Source organism: Eleutherodactylus coqui, chromosome 3 (assembly GCF_035609145.1).
Source record: "Eleutherodactylus coqui strain aEleCoq1 chromosome 3, aEleCoq1.hap1, whole genome shotgun sequence".
Lineage (NCBI taxonomy): Eukaryota > Metazoa > Chordata > Amphibia > Anura > Eleutherodactylidae > Eleutherodactylus > Eleutherodactylus coqui.
The window spans coordinates 116,452,749-116,475,869 of NC_089839.1; the positions used below are offsets into that span (position 1 = coordinate 116,452,749).

Consider the following 23,121-nt stretch of genomic DNA (forward strand, 5'->3'; position numbering starts at 1 on the left):
CTGCCATTTTCTCCTCCGCGCAATAGCTTTTTTAAATTAACTGTTGACATAGTTGTGCGAGGGCTCATTTTTTGTGGGATATCCTGTAGTTTTCGTTGCTACCATTTTGGAATACATACGACTTTTTTCTCACAACTTTCATCGTGCGGGGTATATAATGTTACTTTGATAGATCGGACTTTTACCGTCACAGCGATACCAAATATGTATTTTTGATTTATTCTTTTATTATAAATATGGCAAAAGGAAGGGGGGTTTAAACTTGTATTACTTTTTAAAAATAATCAGCAAAACTTTATTGTTCTTATTTTTACGTTTTCTTTTAGTCCCCTGAGAGGAAAACGACTAGCAATGCTTTGATCGCTCCTGCAGTATGTGGTAATGCCATAGTATTGCATCATACTGCGTTCAGGCAGGCAGTCTATCGAGCTACCGCATGGGCATGGCTTGATAGGCATTCTGCCAAGGCAGCCCTGGGGCCTTTTTAGAAGGCCTCGGCTTCAATGACCGCCTGTAGCTTAGATACAAGATGTAATACGAGCAGGCATGGAGGAACTAGTACCCTATTGGTTCGCCTCTAACTTGGATACAAGATGTGATACGAGTGGGTGGGAAGCTCTAGTACTCTGTTGTACCACCTCTATATAATACAGGTGGGCATGAAGGCTCTATTACCCTGCTGGGTCACCTTTAGCTTGGATACAAGATATGATGTGGACGGGCATGGAGTCTCTAGTACCCTGTTGTACCACCTCTAGCTTGAATACAAGATGTGATACAGGCAGGCCTGGGAGCTCTAGTACCCAGTTGATCCACCTCTTGCTTGAATACAAAATATGATACGGGTGGATATAGAGGCTCTAGTACCCTGTGAGGCAGCCTCTAGCTTGGATACAAGATGTGATACGGGTAGGCATTGAGGCTCTATTACCGGCTAAGATGTAAGCTACGATACAGGCGGGCATAGATGCTCTAGTCCTCTGTTGGTCCACCTCTAGCTTGGATACAAGATGTGATACAGGCAGGCATAGAATGGTAGAGTTGTAAGAGACGTATAGGGTCATCTGGTCTATTAACGTGTTGTACCGTCTCTAGCTTGGATGTAAGCTATGATACAGGTGGGCATGGAGGTTCTAGTACCCTATTAGGCCGCCTCTAGCTTGGATACAAGATTGATACAGACAGATGTGGAGGCTCTAGTACCCAGTTAGGCCACATCTAGCTTGGATATAAGATGTGATATGGGGGGACATGGAGGCTCTAGTACCCTCTTGGACTGCCTCTAGCTTGGATACAAGATGTGATATGAGTGGGCATGGAGGCATACAAGTTCCTGCAGGATGTCCTGGACATATAGCTGATCTGTCATTGTCCCTTATACAACTACTAGAGGTGACTGTCTGCCCCCTTAGACTAATACACCAGCAATGGGGGCAGTGTGCTACTCCACAGCAAAGCCAGAATTGAGGAGCTCACCTGCTAGGTCTCCAGACATGAACACAGGTGTCGTCAGCGCCCAAACTAAACCTGAATTTGTTGCTTTAGACAACTTGGTTCCACTCCTTAGCAGTTCAATTTTGTCGTTTACAACACCACTGCAAACAGAGGTGACAGTGGGCATCAAAGGCAGGACAGGTAATGGGCACTGTGAGACCAAATGTCCTTTAGCCAAGTGCCTGGAAATGCTTCTGACAGACACAAGGGCCTGTAATGATGGCACCACCTGTCTCTGGATGGCGGACAATAAAACAGTTGGAGCTGCTCGTGCTTGTTGGACGATCAGACGATCATCTCTACTAGTGATCTGTCCAGGGCGTCCCGAGCCCGGTCGCCTTGTGTGCCCTCACACATCCACTGGTCTCAACACCTTCTAACAGTCTGGTCAGAAAGGCCCAGGTTTCGGCAATTAATCGATACGACCATCCAGTTTCTCACATCCCAATAATGCGCCAGACTCTGGTAATGGGGTGAAATCTCTTCTTTGCGTCGTAAAGGCGTCTAGTGGTCAACAAGCTCTACACAAGCGGAAGAAGAGGTCACTACATACAGGGAGCTTCTGAGAGCCTTTTATAGGCCAAGGGAGGAACTACTTCTAGGGCCTCAGGTGACAAGATCCTTCATCTAATCACACCACAACTTTAATCATTTGTATATCTGCCAGAGATGTAACTGCATGCCGAGTTTTGCAACAAAACGAAACCTCCTTCTAGGGGCTTTTTTTTTTTTTTTTAACAAAGTGTAGTATATAGTACTATAGTAGTACCGAACAGCCCCTTTTTAATAGGAACCCCTGTGTAAAACTAATATTCAGAGATATACTTACCCCTCCGCAGCCTCCAGGATCCAGTGCTGGTTGCAGTCTGGGGTTTGTTGTGACAGATGATGTCACAGGAAATCAGATGACTGCTGCAGCCAATGAGAGGCTGTAGCGTCACCGCCCATTCTCCTGACATCAGTGCTCACATCCTGAGCGCAAACCCTGGTAAAGCAGTAGGCTGCAGTGCTGGATCCCGGTGGCCACAGATGGTTAAGTAAGTATATCTCTGTTCATTATTTGCACACATCGGGTCCTATTGAAAATTGCCTTTTTAGTAACTGGGCAATCCCTTTGAGCAGCCACATGTTAGTAAACCAATTTCTGAAAATCAATATGTCTAAACAGACTAAACAACACTTCTACTGGATGGCGAACTTCTGCAAAATTCATTTGAGAACTAAAGACAAGTTTAATAAAAAGTTCACTTATGCATCATTGCTAAGAAGCAGCACAGAAACGATTACCCTTGTATGCCAGGAATGCTTTCAGGTTCAGCCTACTGGCACAAAGATATTGTTTACTGTTTGACTTACGATATTGTATGGGGTAAAGGAAGGAATGTAAATTATGCAATATCCAGGCAACTGCCTATTCCAGATCTCAACAGATTCCTCCCTTAGCTTTGTTATTCACAGGGACTACAATACTAATAAACCTGTTGCTTCCCTACAATATCCATGCTACCACAAATAAAACGGTTTCTGTTCATATTACCCAAGCTCAAACTTTAAAAAAAATATTCTAGGACTTGTTTAGTTTTGGATCTCCCCATAACCTGCAAAGAGAAAAAAAAGTTGTGATATACTTCAGAAGTCCCTTGCCACTTTTCTGTGCTCTAATACAACATGATGCTGCGTCCACAGCGACATCAAGTCACATAGCTGCATCATATAATAGGCATGGGGTGTTACATTCCTATAGCTCATGCGTCAAACTCAAGGCCTACGGCCAAATCTGGCCCACATGGCTCAGACGCAGAAGATTCTCTTCTACAACAGAGTGACCTGAGCTATGCTGGAAAGACCCTCTAGCGTACTGTGGACTCGTTTGCGACCTACTGCTGGGTACTCTGGGTACTAGGATTGTGAACACACTGTAATGTGGGATGTAATGTGGACTGAGCGCTGTGGCTGTTAATGCAGCCCCCGAAGTCTTTGGTGTGCACTAGAGATGAGCGAATATACTCGCTAAGGCACATTACTTGAGCGAGTAGTGCCTTAGCCGAGTATCTCCCCGCTCGTCTCTAAAGATTCGGGGGCCAGCGCCGGTGACAGGTGAGTTGCGCGGGGAGCAGGGGGGAGAGAGGGAGAGAGAGATCTCGCCTCCGTTCCTCCCCGCTCTCCCCTGAATCTTTAGAGACAAGCGGGCAGATACTCGGCTAAGGCACTACTTGCTCGAGTAATGTGCCTTAGTGAGTATACTCGCTCATCTCTAGTGTGCACTCCTGCCTGCTTCTTCCACTGAGCCTACGCTGAGGAAGCTTGTACATCCTGGCTACTCCTCGCTACCATCCTGCATAGGACAGTCTGTTCCAGCCTGCCTGTCCATATCCTGCAAGCTTGCTGGAAAGGGTGTTGTGTTATACCGCTACTTAACCCAGTGAGTAAGGGGTCTGCCTTAAGGACTTTTTTGGAAACTTTTCACTAGGTTCTGCTGAATCCCATAATTTTTCCTTTTTTCTGATTACCTGACAGTATAGGCTAGAGTCAAGTGTCTGTGTATTAACCCCTTCTTCTTGATCACTAGTGATGCAAACATTAACTCCTTCACTGTCATAGACCTTCAGGGATGGTGCGATTAACCTCTTCACTGCTCTAGACCATGGAGGATAGTGTAGTCAACAATCTCTCCGCCTTACACCACCAGAGATGCTGATAATAATACGCCTCTCTGCCCTAGACCACTGGGGATCCTGACTGTTACCTCTTCACTGATATAGGCCACCAGAGATACAGACATTAATTGTTTCTCTGCACTAGACCCCAAGGATGTTATTATAAAGCCATTAACCAACCTTACATATTATTTGGTGCTATAAAACAATATTTATTTGCTATTGTTTTGGATCACCCAGTTAAAGGGGGTGATTTGGGGACATAATATTTAGTAAAAACTTGATCAGTTTGCAGTACTAAAACAATAGAATACATACTCACCCTTCGACGTTCCCCGCCGCTGCCATCTTTCTGGTCCCTGCTGAACTTTGCTTTCGGGAGGGAAGTGATGATGACCCAACACTGGGTCATGTGATTACCGCAGCTATTCACCGGCAGAAGGAAGCCAGTGATTGGCTGCAGCGGTCACATGGCCATTTGTGGGGGATGTAGTGAAGACCAACAAGGGCCAAAGACCCGTCGAGATGACAGCGACAGGGGAGCAGGGAAGGGCAAGTATATATTCTATTATTTTAATACTGCAAGCTGATCAAGGTTTTACAGAATACTGTGTCCCCAGGTAACCTCTTCAAAGGTAACAGTGCTGAAGTCCTTAACTTCCCTGCTCACTAACAACAACACCAATAATAATAATAATAGTTTAGAGGCAACATGGCTCAGCCCTCTTATTTTAAATTGGCCATTATCTATTAGAGTAATACAATACATAGCATGTGGTTACATTCATTACATTGCAATGAATTAAACTCACAATGAAAATCTGTTGCTTTTCTGTGAGGAAAATCGCTGCCAAAATTCCACAACAAATATGCTGTTTGTGAAGTCAGCCTAATATTTACCTCCTACCATTGCTCCCGGGCTGCTGCACTGGGTCTTTATGCATCAGGACCCAATGCATTGGCACCTTAGGCTGGGAGCAAGTAGTGTAGTTATAGGAGCTTGGTGTGAAATGTAAAGATTTTTTTTTTGTCTGGTCTGGGGTTCAAAATTAGGAGTTTGGTCTGGCATCTAGCACAGAAAAGTGGTGTTGATTATTATAGACCTGGCATAGCTGGCTATGGGGAAACGGAAGTCCAAGTCTGGGGAACAATCCAGGGCCTGTGGTGTTCTTATTTTACCACAGGGACACACGATGCCTCAAGCAAAGTTAAATAAAAATGGTCTAACACAAGTGTTTACTTAGCCTGAAAATTCTTACTGTCTAGGAAGAGCTTCAATATTAAACAGGTTGTCCAAATTATATAAAAGTGCCTCTCATCAGGTCCACCATACTGTAAAATAATAATGCTGTGGATACTCGATGCTCCTGATTTCCCACTCGACCCTCGCTGCCAGTTTGGCCCCCTGCTGATGTCATCTTTAGAGGCTGCTGTCAGCCTGAGCCGTCTACAATGAAGCTGCTGCAGCTAATAACAGTGATCAGCGATGATCGCTGTCATTGGCTGCAGCAGAAGGCTTATTGGATGTCACAGGCAGCCTGTAAACAAACACAGTGGAGATCTGGAAACGAGGGACAAGCGGGGAGAGGCAAGTATCTGCTGCTTTGTTGTTTTAAAGCATGGGAGACCCAGTGAAAGGTACTTTATAATCATAGAATGGTAGAGGTGTAAGGGACCTTCAGGGTTGTCGGGTCCAACCCCCTGCTCAATGCAGGATTCACTAAATCATCCCAGACAGATGTCTGTCCAGTGTCTATTTGAAGACTTCCACTGAAGTAGAACTCACCACCTCCGGTGGCAACCTGTTCCACTCATTGATCACCTTCACTTTCTGAAAGTTTATTGAATCTAATCTGTGTCTCCTCCCTTTCAGTTTCATCCCATTGCTTCTAGTCTTTCTTTGTACAAATGAGAATAGGGCTAATCCCTCTGCACTGTGACAGCTCTTCAGATATTTGTGAAACGTCAGGTGCATGCGCAGAAGGCGGGGCGGTCCAGGAGATTTAAAATCTCTCTGCTCACGGATGGCATGTGTTCAAACAAAGGCTGGACAAACATCTGTCTGTCAAACAAAGATAAAATTACGTACCCAAGGCCCGCGGAATTAATCGCGGACCTCAGCCTGGCTTCTACACACGCGCCCGTCGGCAGAGTGGCGAACAGATGCACAAAACCAGCGGTAATTTAAATCTCTATGCTTCTGGCTACCAAAAGTAGCCGAGAGCCTGGAGATTTCGCAGGGTTCCGTTGTATTTGGTCACGTGAACGCCATTAACCAATGGATAACGTTGATCATGTAAAAGTAAATAAAAGTTAAAGTTTCACCTCCCGTCATAAATAGGGTCCATGAGGGGAGGTGAAATTACTTACCTAAGGCCTCCGGCCAATGGGATCTTTATCCGCGGACATTAGCCCAGCTTCCATGCATGCGCCCGTCGGCAAGATGGCGGACAAAAGCGCAGAAGCTGGGGAGCGCCCAGGAAATGTAAAATCTCCTTCCTCCGGGCTACTAAAGGTAGCCGAGAGCCTGGAGCAGTGACCAGTGGCCCTGTTGAGCGGTCCCCGTTCACATAATAAAAAGGTAGTGATCTACCATAGGCGGATCTCACACGACTGGATAGAAATTGCATAATATGCGGATCAATTTATGTAATCCACTCGCAGAAAAAAACGCTGCATGTTTTATTTTACTGCGGATATCTGCAACATAGAGCCCATTGTGCTATATGGTCATGCATATACACGTAGCCCATAAGCAACTACATTGTGTACAGGATGCGGGTACCTGCGTCATCTTGAAGCGACAGCGCAGGAAATGTAAACAAAAAAAGGTGTACTGCACATGACTACCTGTGTGAGTATTCAGATATGTGCAGTAATTATGCGGCCGTATGCAGGGACACTGGGATCTGCTGCGGGCCTCCGCAATGGATTCCACAAACAGCTGCGTGAGCCGTCGTTATTCAGAACACTACCTGTAATACGTAATTCACAAGAAGTCGCCAGGAATGCTTGCCTTCCTGCAGTTTCAGGAGCAGCTTGTTGAGCGCCTTCTGTTTGAGACCGCTGCACCTCAGCAAGATTACAAAGCCTCACAGAGCGCCACTTTCTACGACCCATCCCTGCCACTGAGGTCAAGAAATACCCCACAAAAAAGTGTTGGTTTGCAGTAAGCATGGGAGAAGGTGGGATACCTGGTTTTATTGCTTCCTGTGCCCATCCCAACCAGGCCTCTGTAATTACCCGTTTTCAGACATACCACACAATTTACATTATTATTTTTATCTAACATTTCGGGAATGCCAAAAAGGGAGTCATTTTTCTTTCTTCACAAGTGAGCAATGGGGCGTGAAATTTATTTAGTTGTGCCCTAAAATCTAATTCCTGTTCCCTCCATTACAAACCTGGCCATGTGTCCACTAAGCAGATTGAGGCTACAATGGATATGTTTCTAAACACAGGACCAACAGAGGTATCCATTTTGGGGTGAAAGTCATTAATTCATATTTGTGCTGTATAAAAAAAAAAATCTTTTTTAAAATGACGCAATTCACAAAAAAATTAAAATCTTAAATTTTTCCTTCTGCTTTGGTTAGATTCATTCAAAAACTGTGGGGTTAAAATATGCAGTACTCCACTAGATGAATTCGTTTAGGGGTCTAGTTTTCAAAATGGGGTCATTTGTGGGGATTCTCTATCGTTTTGGCCACTCAAAAGCCCTACAAGTGGGCAATGGGGCCTAAAACACCAAGCAAAATGTCTGTTCTGAAGGCCACCGGCTGCTCCTTTCGGTTTTGGCCCCGTTGTACATATAGACATAATACTAGGGCCACAATGGGTATGGTTCTGAACACAGGACAAACAGGGGTATCCATTTTGGGTTGCAAATCCTCATTTTCATATGCGCTATAGAAAAAAAACATGACATATTTGCAAAAATATGACATTTTATTTTTCCTCCTCTAAATTGCATTAACTCCTGAAAAGAAACTGTGTGGTCAAAATACCCATGACACCCCTCAGTGAATAGATTAATATGTGTATTTTTTTTAATGGTGTAATTTGTGGGAGTATTTATTAATCTGACACCTATGAGCCTTTGCAATCTTGCTTTGGTGTAGGAAAACAAAATGTTACTCAAAATGTTAATGTTAAATTTGTACTTACTCCTAAACGGTTAAAAGAATCTAAAGTTTTTCCAATGTGCTTCCAGAATAAAGTAAAAAGATGGAAATATATATCTCATCAAAAATTTGTACAGTATATTTGCACAGATTTTACATATTGCAGTTGAAAATGTGAAAAAATGATTTTTTCAAATTTTCCCAATTTTGGCATTTTTAATAAATATACAGAAATTCTATCTGTCTATTTTACCACCTAAATGAAGTACAATATGTGGCAAAAAACAATGTCAGAAATACTTGGATATGCAAAACCCTTACAGAGTTATTCTATGTTAAAGTGACACATTAGATTTCCAAAATTTGGCTTTGTCATTAAGGCACAAACTGGCTTAGTCACTAAGTGGTTAAGATAGCAGAATAATATATTTAATGTACTACATATTTATATGCTGGCCTTTTGTATAATATTTGCTGAGTGAGGAATTTCATATAATACTAAAAACATCTGATTCATGCAATAAACTCATTCTGACTGTCTCCCTTCAATATTGTACTATATTGAAGATGAAGCGAACGGATTTTTAGTTCAAAGTAATTTTGGGCTTGAATTATTTGAATGCACAGAAGCTACATAACTGAACCTTATCAATACAGTACTATGGGCAACCACTTCCTGTGCTTTAAAAACTAGCACAAACCTCAGCACTTACTGGAAATACGAGAGGTTCACTCTCATGCTCCCCATTCACCCTTTCAAGAATCAAGTCCCATATTCATTTAAATAAACTAGTAGTCTATGCAGTGCTGTCAAGTGTGTATGTGTTTTTGCATAAAATAAGAATACAATAAAGTTTAGGAAGAATCACTGGAAAAAAAGGAAAATACAGATCCACAAGATAACTTGGGGCATGCTGATCAAACCAACATAGTATGTCAGGCCGCAAAAATACATATATCCTTCTTGTTCAGCCTATTGCCCCACCTCACCACCCCAATGTTGATCCAGAGGAAGGCAAAAAACCCCATTGAGGTAGAAGCCAAATTTCCTAATTCAAGAGAAACATTCCTTCCCAACTCTGATCTGCCAATTGGAATAATCACCGGTTCATGACCCTTCTGAAGTAAACAGTGATATAACATGTAATATTGTAATGCTCAAGAAAGGTGACCAGGCCCCTCTTGTACTCTTCTAGTGAGTTTGCCATCACCAAGTTGTCAGGCAGAGTGTTCCATAGTCTCACTGTAGTGACCTGGACTGGCACTACAGAATAGAAGTGCTTTACCTGCAATTCAAGAGCAACTGTTCTAACTACCAGTTCATTTAACAAAGGGTAGTTAAGCTGGACTTCATTTAATAAGAAGAGGGAGACAGGAAACTAAAGAGTTAAGGTTGTTTAGGCACCAACATAAATCAGTTAGTTAGCTGCTGAGCTGTGACAGGCCCCCTGACTGAGGAAAAAAGTAAGCAACTTCTTCCGGCTCATTTTTCGAGTGGCGCAGTTTTTCTTATAATAAACAGTGTTAGAAGACGAAGTGAAAGGGGAGTATGGAGTGAGGCAGTGAGCCGTTCAGTCGGAGGGGAGAGAGAGGAGCCGAGATTGACACGGAGGAAGCTGACAGCCATGTGAAGACCCAGCTTCTTCCTTCTTCTCTGTCCTGCTGTAATTAGAGACATGTTATGTAAATTTTAAAGCAATTCTCGGTGCAGCAGCTCATAAATCCCCCTGACGCTGAGAAACTGTTTTTTTTTTTCAAACCTTAAGTCTGTTCAAGCCAGCTCTGCTTTCTACCGGATAGAAACACAGCCACAAGTTTCAGCCAAGCAGTAGAGAATCTTCATAGAAATTGCATGAGTACTAAAAGAAAACTGGAGCACAGTGTTTAATGGGTAGGGCAACTTACAGTTAGTCGGGAGAAAGGGGTATTTTCTTGTCAGTCTCTCTATATAGCTCTTCCTTAGCTTAGATGCTGCCTCCTCAAAGTTTGTTTATCCGTGTATAAAGTGTTAAACAGTGTAAATGCAAGTTGTATATACAATTTCTAGTGCTTAAGATTAATGCAGGCAACCACGGGCCTGAAAGCAAATGGTGTGCTTGTCATTTACCTACATACATGTGTTAGTCTTATTTCCCTAACAAGCGCTTTTAATCCAGGCACTGGCGTCACGATCACCTAATTCCATTAGTTGTGCAGATCCTGTTATATACTTTCAATGGTGCACGACATTACAAAGACCGTGCTGCACTCATTGCCATCGTGACACAGCTCCTCAGCCACATCTTAGAAACCGCTCAAAGAGTTGCATCACTGCTCTTACAGTAAAGAAGACCTTTCTATGTTGTGTAGAAACCTTCTTTCCTCTAAACATAGAGAGCACCTCCTTGTTAATGCCACAGTCCTGAGTATAAATAGATGATGGGAAAGATCTCTGCACTGACCCCTGATATATCTATGCATAGTTATTAGAGCGCCCCCTTGTTGCAGTCACAGTCCTGGGTATAAATAGATGATGGGAGAGATGTCTTCCAATATAGCTTTGCATAGTTATTAGGTCGCCCCTCAGCTGTATTTTTTCTAAACTAAATAACCCCAATTTTGATAACCTCTCTGGGTATTTTAATCCGCCCATTCCATTTATTACTTTAGTTGCCCGCCTTTGAACCTGCTTAAGCTCTGATATGTCCTTCTTCAGTACCGGTGCCCAAAACTATACACAATATTCCATGTGTGGTCTAACCAGTGACTTGTAGAGAGGTAGGACAATGTTCTCATGAGGTGCCCCTAAAACTCTTTTGATGCCCCATGATCCTATTTGCCTTGGCAGAAGCTGCCTTATACTGGTAGCTCCTGCTAACTTTACAGTTAACTAAAATCCTTAAGTCCCTTTAAACCTCATTTGCCACTTTTCTGCCCCTAACGTATCCAGATCTACTTAAAACTGCATTCTGTCCTCTCTTGTGTTAGGCCGCCTGCACACGGGCGGAAATCCCGCCGCGGGATTTCCGCCACTGAAAGTTTGCATAGGAGTGCATTACAATACGCACTCCTATGCAGACGGCCGCGGTTTGGCCGCGCGAAATCTCGCGCGGCAAACAAACCGCGGCATGTCCTATTTTTGTGCAGGGCACGTACTCACCCGGCCGCCGGCGCCGGCTGCGCGGCAGCCGGCACATGAAGGAGCCGGGGCCGCCAGGCGCGGGTGAGTACGCGCTCGTCCCTGCAGGCTCTCGGGTCGGGTCCCGCGGCGAGAATTCTCGCTGCCGGATCTGACCCGCTCGTGTGCAGGCGGCCTTAATAAGTTAACTTTACATAGTTTTGTGTCATCAAATATTGCTATTTTACTAAACAATCTTTCTACCAGGTCAATAATAAATATATTTAAAAGAATAGAGCCAAATACTGCCCCCCTGTGGTACCCCACAAGTAACAATGACCAATCAGAGTATGTACCATTAGCAACCAGCCTCTGCTTTCTATCACTGAGCCCGTTACTTACCCGCTTACACACATTCACCCCAGACGAAGCATTCTCGTTTTTTATACAAACCTTATATGCGGCACAGTATCAGATGCTTTGGAAAAGTCCAGATACACAAGATCCAGTGACTCTTCCCAGTCCAGTCTAGCACTTACCTCCTCCTAGAAGCTGATCACGTTGGTTTGACAGGAGCGTCCCCTCATAAATCCCTGCTTATATGGAGTTATACAGCTATTAAGGATAGTATCTCTTAGAAACCCTTCAAACATTTTACCCACAACATAAGTAAGACTACCGGCCTTTTTGACCCCTTTTTGAAAATAAGCAACACATTGGCTATGCGCCAACCCAGTGGAACAGGCCCTGTCACTACAGAGTCCTTAAATATAAGAAACAATAGCTCGTCTATCACATTACTTAATTCCCTTAGAACCCAGGGGTGCATGCCATAATACGAATCTTATCTGCATCTCATAAGGGTTTGAGGTACAGATCACAGAGAGTACTATCCCAGAACATCACAAGCTCAAGTTCTCCTATAGCTTAACTCATAACACAGGCCTTTAGACATATATGCTTTACTTAAACAGTTTAACAGTTGTTTTTATAGTCTAACTCATTTTATTAGCTTACTGTTCCATTTTACACAGATGGCTTTTACTATTCCTTTGTGGTTAGTGGAGCCAATCTACTTTACAGCAAATACAATACATTTCTGCTCCTAGTTGAGCAAATAGACATAACTAGACCAAGTTGAACTTGATGGTATCGCTGACATGGGACAAGGAGAGGTCCACATACAGTATACACAGTTTTACCGGCTTTGGGTTTAAAACAATATCACTGCAACAATAATATAAAGCACCAGAGCCAACAACAAAGCACATACCACTGCAAAAGGATCCCTCCCTTCAAAAATGTAATACTTTAATCAAAGATAACTAAAAAAATAACACCCCAATAGACAAACCCATGACAATAGAATACATAGAAAATGTGTATACACTTAAGGGCTTATTCACATGGGCGTATTGTCACCACGTATTACGCTGTGAATGGAGGCAATGGACTTTAATTGATCCATGCACAACTGTGTGTGGACACATGCTCTATTTCTCTGCATTTCATGCGCAGCCCTTGTATGGGCAGCGTTTTCGTACGAGTAAGGAATTTTTTTTTAAAAATCACACTTCGCTTGTCCGTGAGTGAGACAATCGTAGGCATGCGCAATGCCATGCACAGCCCATATGTGGCCTCTGTTAGCTCTTTGCTGGCAGAGTGTATGGGCTGAAATGTGTAAAACACTGTGGGAGACCCATAGTGTTCTATGCTTAGGACCAGCGCTAAGGTCTACAACAGGTGTTCATACAGTACTCACGATTTGTAGACTCAAACAATGATATTCATAATGCGATGTATACAGGTAATATCCCAGGGAATATCCTCAGGGACGCCCCCACTGACAGAGACTGCAACACTCTTGATTTAATCTTCCTCTGCCTCTGCTCTGCTACTCACTTTATTAACTCTCCCCTTCCACCTCCTCTCTTTCTCCATCAGTCACTGAAGCATTTCCCGTGATCCTCCTATCTATCGTACCTCTAGGAACCGCCACACCGTCCGCACCCAACAATTCACCGAGACCATCCAATCATTACTGTCCCCTATCTCTTTCCTCCCCTGCCCTAACCTGGCAGCTGAACACTACCACACCACCCTCAGACGTGCCCTGGATGAAGCGGCACAACCTTTAAGAGCAGACAACAGCAACCTTGGCTCATGTCCGAAACACGCTTCATCCGGTGGTGCTCTAGGTGCACTGAACGGCTGTGGAAAGAATCAAAGCTGCCCGCAGACTTCCTCCACTTCAAATTCAGGCTTAAAACTTATAACCTAGGCCTTCACCACGCCAAACGAGTTTATTTTATCTCCCTCGTCTCCTTACTATCCCACAACCCTAAACGACTCTTCGACACCTTCCACTCCCTCCTCAGCCGCAAAGAACAGGCCCCCGTGATGGATCTGAGTGCTGAAGTACTAGCCGCCTATTTAACAAAAAAATAAAAATTTACAACATCCGAAAAGAAATCTCCGAAAACTGCACGGCTAGCCCCGACCCCGGCCTACTCAGCACTACATCCATTACCCATTAATTTTCTATGTTAGAACCAACGACAGAGGAAGAAGTCTCCAGGTTGCTTTCCACCGCTCGCCCCACCACCTACGCTAGCGACTCTCTCCCATCTCACCTCCTCCGGTCCCTTTCCCCAGCTGTCATTACCCACCTCACCACCATCTGCAACCTCTCCCTAACCTCTGACACCTTCCACTCCTCATTCAAACACTCCATCATATCCCCCCTGCTAAAAAAAAACAGCCCTTGACCTAACCGACGCTGACAGCTACAGACCCATCTCAAACCTCCCCATCATCTCCATATTACTAGAACACCTGGTCTACTCCCGTCTCACACGCTTTCTCTCTGACAACTCTCTCCTTAACCCCCTGCAGTCTGGTTTCCACCCTCTACACTCAACCAAAACTGCCCTCACAAAAGTATTAAATGACCTGATGACGGTGAAGTTGAGGGGTGACTACTCCCTACTAATCCTCCTTGACCCCACCGCTGCATTTGACACTGTCGACCATGACCTCCTTGTCACTATCCTCTGCTCTATCGGCCTGAAGAACACTGCTCTCTCCTGGTTCTCTTCTTACCTCTTTCAGCGTCTCCTTCACTCCATCTCTTCTCCACTTCCTCTCACAGTCGGGGGCCCCCAGGGCTCGGTGCTTGGTCCCCTTCTCTTTTCTATCTACACAGCCCCAATTGGACAAACCATCCACAAATTCGGCCTCCAATACCATCTCTATGCTTACGACACCCAACTATACACCTCATCCCGTGACATTTCTGAACCATTCCCCCAAAATATCACTGACTGTCTGTCCACTGTCTCTAATACTATGTCCTCCCTTTTTCTCAAACTTAACCTCTCTAAAACTGACCTTCTCGTCTTTTTGCCTTCCAACCGATCTCCCCTCAACATCTCCATTCCAATCTTTGTCACCATCATAACCCCCAGACAGCACACCCGCTGCCTTGATGTCACACTGGACTCTATCCTCTCCTTTACCCCCCACATCCAATCTTTGACCCGAACATGACACCTGCAACTCAGGAACATTGCTAAAATCTGGCCATTTCTCACCACAAACACGGTAAAGACACTGTCGCCCTCATCCACACCTGACTCGACTACTGCAACTCGCTATTCATTGGCTTTCCCCACACCAACTCTCCCCTCTCCAATCCATACTAAACGTGGTAGCTAGGCTCATTTTTCTATTCAGCCATTTCTCTTACGCCTCTGCACTATGCTGCCCATCCACTACAGAACAAAATTTAAACTCCTCACCTTCACCTACAAAGCTCTCTATGGTGCCTTGCAACCACACACTCCTTCCCTCCTGTCTGTACATCACCCAGCCCACACACTCCGATCCACTAACACACATAGACTAAACACCCTTCTAATGCAAACCTCACATGTTCGCCTACAGGATTTCAGCAGACCAGCACCCATCCTCTGGAACGCTCTACCTCAAGGCATTTAAACAATTCCCAATGCAAAAAAATTCAGAGGCACCTTAAAAACGCACCTCTTCAGGGAGGCATGCCAAATCTCCTGACCTGGTCCTCCTGCCCCTCCCTATAAATCCCCACACCTTCGACCCTGCTTATCGCATACGACCTCTACCCCTGCAACTCCTTACCACCCCGTTTGCTTCCTAATAATTGATTTCCACATGTAACTCCCATACTGCCTGTGTTCCCCTATGCCTTATCTTCCCCCTCCTTGTACCTCCTGCATCACCCCCACCCCGTTGACTTCAAACTGATTGTATATCACATGTTATTGTTATATTGTTTGTGTTCTCCTATGCCTGAAAGCGCCGCGGTAAAAGTTGGCGCTATACAAATAAATATTACTTTTATATTATATTACTACACGGGATTCAGGTGATGCACTAATAAAACGCGAGCCCTGTTGAGGCCCTTCATGGAGTGAGGGTGTTTTTGTGAGGACAATTGCCCCACATCTAGGCAGAGTGTTTCTATTACACCAATATAATGTACATGAAGTGGGGTGGCTCTTGCTTGCTGCTGTCTCATGCTGCCTATATATGTTTATACAGAGGCAGCGGGGAGGAGGGAACTGCAAAAGTGAGAGAAACAGAGAGACTCATATAGTTGTGACTGCAGCCGATAATGTTTACTGTCTCATGGCTACTGAAAACTACACTGCTCAGTTCTGATGTATAATGTCCTCCATGCTGCTGTTACTTATGAGGGTGTGCTACAGAGAGATATGGAAAGAAGACATCCTGCTCTCCTATCCATGCAGTGTATGAGTCATTGTAACTACTGGTCTGTACCCACCAACTCAGGGAAAATGAGAATTAGAGAAGGAGAATACAGAGGGGAAAACCGGTGAAAAATACAGGATGAAAGTCATATTATGGTCAGAAATACTGCTACTCCTCATGTACACACGACAGTTTATTCTAAAACGTCACCTGAAAAGTTATATATTTAAAGAAAATCCTCAAGATCTGTGCTGGGGTTTGTAATAAGAAGATAGCTGTCAGTCAGTGGCCAAGGGGCAGGATGGGAATTGGGACTACTTCTTGTAGTTCTCTATGTATCAATGCCAACAATAAAATACAAGTTTCTCCCAAACTACTGCATGTATACATACAGCAGACAATATAACTGTAATCAAGGTGCTTCTTACTATCTTGTGCTATCCTAAGAGATGGCAGCAATGATAAGGAATTCCCTTCAGTACTTTCTAACCTCGCTGGATTTCTTCGCTACAAGCTCAATATGTGCCACCTGCATGTACACGAACACCAGTCAATTTTACTTGCTACAACTTCGCTTTGTCTAATGATTAAATGCTATTCAAATAGCAATAGATGGGTTTCCGTAGAGCAATCATTAGATTATTTATGTTCCATTGGATTCCTGCAAGGAGAATACCACGAATGTGCTTGTAGGTCACCACTAGATAGAACACGCTTTTCTTTGAATTTTAATCTGTAAACCTGGGATTATAACAGCATTTGGCTTTCTGTTTTCCTCCTCCATCATGGGAGCCGGAAAAAGGAACGCAGGACCTCTTCTATAACAGAAAGAAAGACAGACCCTATTGACTATAATTGGGTCCCTTCAGCCTCCGGCCTGCCCTTCAGCATTTTTGATGTAGATATGAACACAGCCTAAAACTAAGGCTGCTTTTACATCTACAGTGGGGGTTCAGTTTTCTATTCGGGGAGCAGGAGAGGGGAATCCCCGGGCCAAAAAGGGCCAATCTTATTATGGAACCTAAGGGTGCCGAACATTCCATATTGGCTATAATGAGGTCCGTTTGGTTTCCAGCTGCCTGGCATTTTACCGGTATTCTGTGCCGGATCTGTAACACAACCTCTGAATGGAGGTTCCAGCGTGGATGAGAACCAGGTCTGAGTGTTAGCTACTGTGAATGAAATGTAAAAGCAAACAACTTTTGCTTGAGGGGGAATATCAAACACCCTCCAGTGACCTCTACCAACCAAATGCATAGCTAAGGTCAATATTTTGGCCTGATACAGTGATAATCCCTTTTTCTTTAATGCAAAAGATTCTATATTTAAAAGCTGTACGTGAAGTAGTGAGGAAATAAGATGCACTCTACATTGTAGTGTTCTGGGTTTTGTAGGTTTGGTTTAGCAGTGTGGTTGGATGTTTGCTGTCAAGCTTGTTCTCAGTCCCTGCAAAGTTTTTGTGGTCAATAGTGAAAGCTGAAGTGTAAGACTGTAGTATTGATTCACAAAATGCAGCAATTAGTTAATTTAGAGGTGCCCACCCAGCTTTTCTCAGTATAACACTCTTAAGATGTTTAAAAAAAATAAAAATAAACCGTCCATATTAAACTATGGACATTGTTTTCTTAAAACGCTACGAACACTTTTAGGGGCATTCTTTTTCCTTCTTTCACAAAAATGTGTATTTTTCACTAAAAAACATTTTTGTAATGAGGTTTTATTAAGAATATTGAACAACTTGCCTTCTACAGTTTCTATGCTTCACAGAGCATAGCAAGCTGCAGAATGCCGCTCACTACTAAATCCGTCTCACGACTCAGTTTACAGTCCTCTTTTCTCCTGTTCTAAACAATTTTCAAATACGATTTTTGATCCAAGTCAAAATTGAAGCCCAATGGTTTAAAGGGGTTGTCCCGCGCCGAAACGGGTTGTTTTTTTTTTCAATAGCCCCCCCCGTTCGGCGCGAGACAAACCCGATGCATGTGTTGAAAAAAAAAACCGGATAGTACTTACCCGAATCGCCGCGCTCCGGTGACTTCTTACTTACCTTGCGAAGATGGCCGCCGGGATCTTCACCCTCGGTGGACCGCAGGTCTTCAGTGCGGTCCATTGCCGATTCCAGCCTCCTGATTGGCTGGAATCGGCACACGTGACGGGGCGGAGCTACGAGGAGCAGCTCTCCAGCACGAGCAGCCCCATTCAACACGGAGAAGACCGGACTGCGCAAGCGCGTCTAATCGAGCGATTAGACGCTGAAAATTAGACGGCACCATGGAGACGGGGACGCTAGCAACGGAGCAGGTAAGTGAATAACTTCTGTATGGCTCATAATTAATGCACAATGTACATTACAAAGTGCATTAATATGGCCATACAGAAGTGTATACCCCAACTTTGTTTCGCGGGACAACCCCTTTAACTGCAGAACCGGACCGTTGAAAATTTTTTATAAAATCCAATTTCAATAATGATTTCTTTGCCATAAAATATGTGAATTTCAATTAACAAAGTACACTCATAGGTGTCCACGGCCTTTAATCCCTTAACAACCGCCCTGTTCTAGGCAGAGCGGGTTCTCGGCTGTTGAATAACCGCCTGGCACCTGCTCAGACAGTAGGAACGGGAGAAACTTTTGTTCCAGATGTTTAACCCTTTACATGCTGTAAAAGCCTGGGATGTTGCGGTACCCAGAGGCTTGAATATGGTCTCTGGGTCTGCCAGCTACAGTGGCCTCCGGCTAAGCTTCATAGGCTTTATAATACACTTCTATACTGAAATCTAGTAATTTATTAAAAGAATGATAAAATATGGTGATAGTCAAGTCCCCTAGTGGCACAAAAATAAATAGTTAAATAAGTATTAAAAAAAAAGTAATAACAATGTCAAAACCCCCAATTACTATATAAAAAATAAACTAAAATAAGAAATTACAAAGTTGGAATAACCGTGTCCATAATGAGCCAGAAAAAAGCCAGTACTTTATTTAATCTGCATGGTGCATGTCATGAAAACCATACAAAAAAACATGACACGAAACAGGCTACTAGAGCCTCCATCTCCGTCCGTATCACGTCTTGCATCCAAGCTAGGGTCGGTACAACAGAGTACTAGAGCCTCCATGCCCACAAGTATTACATCTTGTGTCCAAGCTAGAGGCGATACAACAGGGTACTAGAGCCTCCATGCCCACAAGTATTACATCTTGTATCCAAGCTAGAGGCAGTACAACAGAGTACTAGAGCCTCCATGCCCACAAGTATTACATCTTGTATCCAAGCTAGAGGCGGTACAACAGGGTACTAGAGCCTCCATGCCCGCCCCTATCACATTTTGTATCCAAGCCAGAGGCTGTACAACAGGGTCCTAGAGACTCCATGCCCATCTGTATCACATCTTGCATCCAAGCTAGAGGCGGTACAACAGGGTCCTAGAGCCTCCATGCCCGTCTGTATCACTTCTTGTATCCAAAGCTAGAGGTGGTAAAAAAGGGTACTAGAGCGGATATTATTCTATCTTGACGCCACCAGGAAGTCCAATATTAACAGGGGGTGACACCTCCTGTACGTGATTGGCTGCAGAGCTCGTTGGCCTGCAGGTCCTGAAAGGCCACTAACGAATTGCAGCAGCAAGCGGTTTTGCTGGTGGCTGTGGGCCACAAGCGCACTCCTCCCCCCACCCCACCTTCATGGGCGAAATTGCGGACTGCGGCTGTATTGGGACTTGTCAACGAGAGAGCACACGCCAGGGAACACAGAGGCGCCGGCATGGAGGTGACAGACAGCTGGCATAACGCAGCACAGAGGCGCAAGCCGCCCCGGAGACGTGAGCTGTTACCCTGCACATGGAAAGGGGGGCGGCTGCTCCTTGGACACTGCTGGCTAAAGCGTGTGGATTGATTTGTGCCAGCACTAAAGGCTTAGGCTGAAGGTTACTTTTCTTCTGAGCCTTACATTATTAGATTGTAAGTAGAGATGAGCGAGCATACTCGTTAAGGGACAATACTGGAGCAAGTACCATCCTTTTCGAGTACCTGCCTGCTCGTCAGAAAAGATTCTGATGCCGGCAGGGGAGAGCGGGGGTGGAACCGGGAAGGGGGGAGAGATCTCTCTCCCCCTACCCCGCCGCTCCCCCTGCTCACTCCGGCAACCCACCGCTCACCCCCGCTGGCACCCGAATCTTTTCTGACGAGCAGGCAGGTACTCGAAAAGGATGGTACTCGCTCGAGTATTGTCCCTTAACAAGTATGCTCGCTCATCTCTAATTATAAGCCTAAGAAGAAAAGTTACCTTCGGCCTAAGCCTGCAGTGCTGGCACAAATCAATCCACACGCTGCTAGGACCTTCCAGCCTTGACCCTTGATATTGTAATCACTTACTCATATCACCATTACAATAACACAGAGAAAGTTTCATTCCATTCCGATAACTTCTTCTATGTGGTTATTTTCTTGACAATGAGTGTAGTTCAGACTCCTGAGCGCAGTTTGCTTTGCTATTTTTTATTGTCCCAGAAATAAACACTGCGAGAAACATAGTAACTATCTGAAAAAACCCATATTACGCTACTCTTAAATAGTTATACAGGAGCTGCACTCCAGCCCCTATACACACAGTAAGAGCTCTATATGGTCCCTTGTCACATAGAACAAGAGAGTCACTATGAATTCTCTATTTATGCCCTCTCTCCTCTGTCAAATATCAGTGAACTATGAAAGAACGTCATCACATTTTATGTCATTCATCTATTTATTAATATTCTACAGTATTATGTAAACACAGGCGGGTTATGTTTCTATTTCCCGATTTACCTCACGCCAATTATTATTTCAATCCTTAATGAGTCACATCTCGTTTCCTCCTCTATGTGACCTTGGATTTAGGTGGGCATGTGAAATACAAAGGTTTAGTGCAACATATCACCCAATCCTGAATGTAATAAAATTTCTAGGACTATTAGGCAGCCTTAGGAACAACCTGTGTGCCGGTGACCACATTATATCACGTAAAACATTTTAGCAGATGGCATATTACAACCATGTGGTGAATGCAGTCTACTTTGTAAGTGGCGCCAAAACAGGTCACATGACAGCAACAGGTTGTCACGTAACCCCATCTGCGGCTATTCACCGGCATCACTTCAGCTTTATTTGAATTTCAGAATTAATCTTTAAAAAGAAACAGGAAGTTTAACTAGTTACAGAAGTCTCTGATCACACATCATCCACCGCACATAACTTCCTCTTTACAGTTTTTCCTTCATGTGAAACAGCAATTTTAAATTAACTCTACAGGAAAGAATACAAGTTATCGTCGCTGCCTCACTGACACCAGACCAGGCAAACTGATGATAATCTGCAATAAAAAGTCTAAAAAAATAAAAAACGTGCAGCCTGCCAAAAATATGAAAAAATAAAAATTTTAATATTTAAAAGTTGCATTTTATATTCCAAAGTATCCGATTAATAAAAATATTGATGCAGGATTCATTACACTGTAAAATATTACATAGCGGCCACATGACTTTCTGTTCTGAATTCCTGATGTGAAGCAGCATCTAACTTTGTCCTTTACATGCAAGTGTTAAAAGAAGCCAGACGGAGCCTGTATTAGTGTCTCTGGGTGCCCTTGTACTACAACTCCCAGAAATGCTCTGTGAGGCAGGACTGCATCTAGCTGTAGAAGTAGCACTCCCATCACGCCTCACACTGCAGACTTTTCACCCGGGACGGAATGTTCGGCAACAATGTTGCAGAATATGCTGTTCCGGAATTCCTCAGCACAATCTGAACGGCTAACTGCGGATTTTGATGCAGAATTTTGCTCTTTTCAATTCCGCATTTAGCAGTACAGATTTTGGCCCTGATTGTTCCGCAGGAGCGCGCAATCTGCAACGCTGTTGCAGAATATTCCGTCCTCTCTGAAAGGTACCCAAGTCTCTTTAGCTACTTGACATGTACAACATATGAAAGCAACATGTTACATTTACTAGTCAGCAGAAGTCCATTAGTTAATGAAAGAGTACATAGCACATGGCTGTGGTAAGTGATCCTCTGGAGTACTTACTTGTACAGCTGAAGAGGGCGGCCTTGCAATAGTCACGCTGTCTGTTTCTGTACATGGCAGACTGCAGGTAAGTTTCCTCATAGTTTGGAAGCGCCGGTCCCCTGCAGGGAGCTGTCAGCAGGCAGCCGGGAGCTGTCAGACACGCGCGCTCCCCCACACGGCCGCTGCTGCGCGCTCCCGCCGGTGGTGGTGCTGCGCGCTCCGCCGGTGGTGGTGCTGCGCGCTCCCGCCGGTGGTGGTGCTGCGCGCTCCCGCCGGTGGTGGTGCTGCGCGCTCCCGCCGGCTGTGGACTGGCGCTCTTTCTGTGAGGTGATAATTGCAGGCAGTGAGGAGGAATGTCGGACGACAGAGGGTGGTGGGATGTGGAGAAAAACCAGTATAAAATAGTGTGTGACTGGTAGAATACAGTGGGGCAGGGCGTGTGGTGCATCGTTATACAATACAAGACCAACCAGCTCTTAACCCCTTAGGGACTGCCTGCTTTAGTCATTAGGCTACATTCACACCAGCACAAATGGAGTCATACACATGAGCGATGCTGTGAGGTAAAAAATCGCTGCAGGTCCTAATTTCCGTGTCCCTCAGGATGCATTGTCCATTGAATTTAATGGGACAGTCAAACATGCCATGCTGTGTGATGTGATGTTCTTCATTGAAAACAATGGGAAGCACTTGCTGATCCTCCGACCTGCGTAAAAAAGAAGCGCTGGACTATGGGATTGTCACAGAAGTGATGCGAGGCGCTGGTGCATGAAAAGCACCTTGCATCTATCTGCGAGTAAAGCGCACGCTGACAAGTGCGATATCAGGACGGGTTTCTCAGCACAATATCGCGCTTGCACATGTGAAATTAACCCAAGGACACAACGATCTTTGGGGACTTTTATCTCCACTTTTTGAAGTCCATAACTTTTTTCTATTCTTCCTGTGGCCGC

At 44.5% G+C, this 23,121-nt stretch overlaps 1 long non-coding RNA gene across 3 annotated transcripts in view; it reads right to left on the minus strand.

Annotated features, from left to right (window-relative positions):
- Nucleotides 1-22,346, minus strand: part of LOC136620915 (uncharacterized) — a 756,434-nt gene extending 734,088 nt beyond the window's left edge. For all 3 annotated transcript variants that reach the window (XR_010791190.1, XR_010791189.1, XR_010791188.1), the window contains exon 1: nucleotides 22,187-22,346. This is a non-coding gene — a long non-coding RNA (uncharacterized lncRNA). The remainder of the gene's footprint in view (nucleotides 1-22,186) is intronic.
- Between the last annotated feature and the right edge of the window lie 775 nt (nucleotides 22,347-23,121).